Source organism: Anolis carolinensis, chromosome 3 (assembly GCF_035594765.1).
Source record: "Anolis carolinensis isolate JA03-04 chromosome 3, rAnoCar3.1.pri, whole genome shotgun sequence".
In the NCBI taxonomy this organism is placed as follows: Eukaryota; Metazoa; Chordata; class Lepidosauria; order Squamata; family Dactyloidae; genus Anolis; species Anolis carolinensis.
Genome location: NC_085843.1, coordinates 214,842,388 through 214,847,267, shown reverse-complemented (window position 1 = coordinate 214,847,267; position 4,880 = coordinate 214,842,388). Strand labels below are relative to the sequence as shown.

The following is a 4,880-nucleotide window of genomic DNA, read 5'->3' as shown; positions in this document are numbered from 1 at the left end:
GCAAGGAAGCTGACGAAACCATTGATCATATCCTCAGCTGCTGTAAGAAAATCGCACAGACAGACTACAAACAGAGGCACAACTATGTGGCCCAAATGATTCATTGGAACTTATGCCTCAAGTACCACCTCCCAGCAGTAAAGAACTGGTGGGATCACAAACCTGCAAAAGTATTGGAAAATGAGCACGCAAAGATACTGTGGGACTTCCGAATCCAGACTGACAAAGTTCTGGAACACAATACACCAGACATCACAGTTGTGGAAAAGAAAAACATTTGGATTATTGATGTCGCCATAGCAGGTGACAGACAGATTGACAAAAAACAACAGGAAAAACTCAGCCGCTATCAGGACCTCAAGATTGAACTTCAAAGACTGGCAGAAACCAGTGCAGGTGATGGGCACACTGGGTGCCGTGCCAACAGATCTCAGCCGGCATTTGGAAACAATAGACATCGACAAAATTACGATCTGTCAACTGCAAAAGGCCACCTTACTGGGATCTGCACGCATCATCTGAAAATACATCATACAGTCCTAAACGCTTGGGAAGTGTTTGACTTGTGATTTTGTGATATGAAATCCAGCATATATATCTTGTTTGCTGTGTCATACTATGTCTTTGTGCCAATAATAATAATAATAATAATAGTAATAAGAAATCAAGCATATCTATCTTGTTTGCTGTGTCATACAATAAAATAATTTTATTTCTTCCCCCCTCTTGTCTTGAGGCTGGTTACAGTACCGTTAAAACACATAAGCATACATATCAAAACATTTCTATAGAATACACATTAAAATACACAGAACAGATACTAAAAATACAGGACACAAGTTTAAAATCCATGAATCAATGAAATGCCAGCCTATAGTTCCATATTGTGTTTGACTTTCAATCAGTATGCTGTGGTGTGGAGTGATTTAAAATGGAGCATGTGCAAGTGGGGTTGGAATTGGAAGCTCTTCCCTTCCCCATGATTTCCACCACAAGGCAATTTTCTTCATTTTTCTTCTTTCCTAGTGGAAGTCTGTCACTGCGTGTTCAAGATTGTTGCCTAACAACCTCATCAGATGAGCTGTCGGAATTGCCACACATCATGGTGAATCTGCTGGTGCCCATCGGGGGCATGGGGAACCCGTCACTCCACACCCTGCATCGCCTGACTCACCCTAATCCCTATTCCACGAGGGAAATGGGAGCTGTCCAGCTTCCCCCCATTGACTTCTATTCAACACAGAAAGCTTCCTGTGTTGCCACCGTAGCGTCATGTGTTGATTCATCTCTACTTTTATGAGAGCCCCACCAGAAGTTGCTCTATGTTCTGGACTGGAAGCCAGTGGGTTCCATTGTGAAAGTAGAGACGTACAGATGCATGCCACTGAAAAGGACCTCATGTGATGAGGTTGTTAGTCTGGCTGATGGTAGGGCTGGACCTGCACAATTGGTCCTTAGTTCCTCGTGATTTTCTTGAATGGAAGACACAGCTTCATCTTATCAAATTGAGAATGCTCCCTTTGGTAAAGTATGTCAAACTGAGTCCTAATCTCTGGTGTATAAATTACTTGCAGGGCTGAAATTCTTCAGGACCTTAATCTACTGCTGGTGTGTGTGCTTTAAATTCACTTTGAATTCATTCATCAGAATTGAAAATGTCCACCCCTGAGATTGGTTGCAATATTAATATAATGCAGTAAATGTATATGTTTAAAAATTGATTTAAGTAAAGACTAATTGCTGCTTTGAGAATAATTCATGCCCCATTTTAGAATTTGCATATAACCTGCTTCTGTTAATTATGCATGGATTAAATTAAAACATTGTTTATGAGTGTTTGCAAGGAGGCAAGCATCCAGAAATTTCCTTCATTCTCACATAATAATCCTTAGACATTTTCAAAGCATGGAGGTTATTGTCTCTGTTTGCATGAAGATGCTTTTCAATCACTTCTGGAGTTTCCTCTGTAGATGGACTATTTTGCTCTAAGACACCTGGGGTTGTTTTCTTATTTAGCATTATGGAATGCACACAAACACTACAACACTGACTGTAGCCAGTAAATCAAAATGGGGTAGCAATCAGCTGTACTTCAACAGAGATGACAATACCTTCCAAATCTGAGATTTTTGTTTGCTTTAGTTTGTGTGCAGAAACATTTTTTGCTTCTCTTCTATCCAGTTATTGCTCCCTTACCTTGACACATTAGTGCTAAGCGAGATCAATGTTGATTTTATGTTGTTTTCCTGATTTAACAGATTTTTTTTATTTTGGACTCAGCAGTTCCTTGAAGATTCTTGCTGTGTGTGGAAAAGGCATTTGAAAAAGCAAGAAACTGTTCTTGGCATCTAATTTTGGATAGCACACTGAGATAAGCAAGAGTTATAGGTGTGACAAAGAGCCATGAAAAATGCATATTCATATAATCATTTTTCAACTAGATAAAATTGGATCATGTGAATTATTATGTGGATTACGTGAATTATTATGTTTGTATTGTGCTAAATGCTTTTAATTGTTAACTGTATTTTATAACTATTTTAAATGTTTTTATTGTACACTGGTTTTAAACACATTGAATTATTGCTTATGTTGTAAAGTTGCCTTGAGACCCCTTCGGGGTTGAGAAAGGCGGGGTAGAAGTGCCATAAATAAATAAATAAATAAATAAATAAATAAAATTGCATTCAGGTAATCCAAAGAAAAACTGAGGATCAAAATAGACATTTTGAAAAACAAACCCTATATGTTAAGATAGCCAGCTTGATGTAGTGGTATGCATGCTTGGGTAGGGGTTTTATCATATGAGGCAAGTATATTGCAATTATAGAAAGATAATTGCAAATTTAGCTGTGGTTTATCAGTTAGTGTTGTTCCTCTTCTGTTGTTTTCCTGTGGGAAACCACTTGGAAAGTGTTTCTTCTTATGAATGGTTAATGACCTCCTGTCCCACTTACAGTGTACTACGATGGCACTTTTACACTGATTTTGGGTCAGTGGGCATGCTTTGGGTGGCTAAAAGGGGTGGACATTTCATTTTGATTTCTTTTCAATTGGCAGGATATCTAAGATACCTTTAAACTTTTCTCTCTGTAGAAAAAAAAATCAGTTTCCAAATGATCATTCCTTTCCAAACTGCAGCTTGTCAGAGAAGCTAAAACTGCTCACAGCAGCCCCACCACACCTCCTTTTCTGGTCCCATTCTGGAGTCTCATTCTCATTTTCTGACACTCTTTTTTTCTACCCCCTTTCCTGCATCTTCACACATTCCTGGAAATATAAGTGCAAATTAGTCTTACTGTTTTTAAAAATTATTTATTTCATTATCTTTCAGCCTCTTTCTTGCTTTCTTCTGTATTTGTGCAGACTTAATCAGATTTAACTAATCTATGACAAATGAAAGCCAGAATCAGAATAGTTCAGATAAACAGATCATCTACCAGTTATTAAGTCTAGCTGGAGTCTTATCTATCATGATCAGATAGACTTTTTATTATAATATATTATAATAGGTTTTTTTATCTCCTTACCCCTCAGGATTGAGATTGAAAGTGGTTTTGTTTTATATATATTTAAAGGTGGTGGGTCTCTCTCTCTCTCTCTCTCTCTCTCTCTCTCTCTCTCTCTCTCTCTCTTGGTACTGGCTTGTTCAATAGACTCTCTTTTACAGTTTCATTTGGCGGGAATCCTTAGCATTGAACAGTTGTGTGCTAAAGTGTGAAGTATGGAACCCTGCGCACCGTTGGTCAATGAGACTTAAGCAACGTGCAGTCATTGAATTATTGATAGCAGAAGGTGTCACCCCAAAGGAGATTCATCAGAGAATTCAAGCTGTTTATGGTGATTGTGTTGATGTGAGTACTGTGCGCCATTGGGCAAGTAAGTTTAAAGATGTTGAGGTGGGAACATCTGGCTTGTGTGACAAATAAAGAGTTGGACGTTCTGTGACAGCAACCACTGAGTTTCACAAGCAAAAGGTTGACAGATTGATTCAGGACGATCATCGTATTACTCAGAGTGAAATTTCAAGTACTACACTTGATCTTAGCCAAAAGGCCGAGAAGCGATTTCAAGTATAATCTGTATTTCACAAGAACGTGTGAGTCACATTATTGCTTTGCTTGGCTATCAGAAGATCTGTGCATGATGGGTACCCAGGATGCTGACACCTGAAATGAAAGCGCACAGACTTGAAATTTGCCAGGAACTCCTCTTGCGTTATGAGAATGAAGGTGATGCCTTTCTCCATTCAATTGTGACAGGAGACGAAACATGGGTACACCATTACGACCCGGAGAAGAAGCGTCAGTGTATGGAATATCAACACAAAGACTCGCCCCAGAAAAAAAAATTCAAGACACAGCCCTCAGCTGAAAAAATCATGTCAACAGTGTTCTGGGAAGCAGATGGTGTTGTCCATGTTGATTTCCTTGAACATGGAACAACAATAAATTCACAGCGTTACTTCACAACGCTGCAAACTTTGAAACGCTGGCTAACAAGGGTCCAAAAGGAAAAGGGAAATGTTTTCCTGCAGCATGACAATGCCAGACCACACACTTCACATGCCACCACAGCAGAACTTCAGAGACTGGATGTCACCACAGTACGGCATCCTTCATACAGTCCAGATTTAGCACCGTCTGACTTCCGTCTGTTCCTGATAATGAAAGAAGATCTGTGGGGACATCATTATGCTTCTGATGAAGATGTTGAGAGAACTGTGAGATGCTGGTTGTGGAAACAGTGTCAACTTCTTCTGTGATGGCTTCAGAAAACTTGTTCATCATTGGCAGAAATGTATCCAATTGTCTGGTGATTATGTGGAAAAGTAAATAGCGGTAGTTAAAGAGCACATTCTAAGGATTATTTCTGCATTT

General features: G+C 39.1%; 1 pseudogene; it reads right to left on the bottom strand.

The window, feature by feature from the left end:
* Nucleotides 1-3,972: 3,972 nt before the first annotated feature.
* On the bottom strand, nucleotides 3,973-4,068 carry LOC134298130 (U2 spliceosomal RNA; annotated as a pseudogene).
* Between the last annotated feature and the right edge of the window lie 812 nt (nucleotides 4,069-4,880).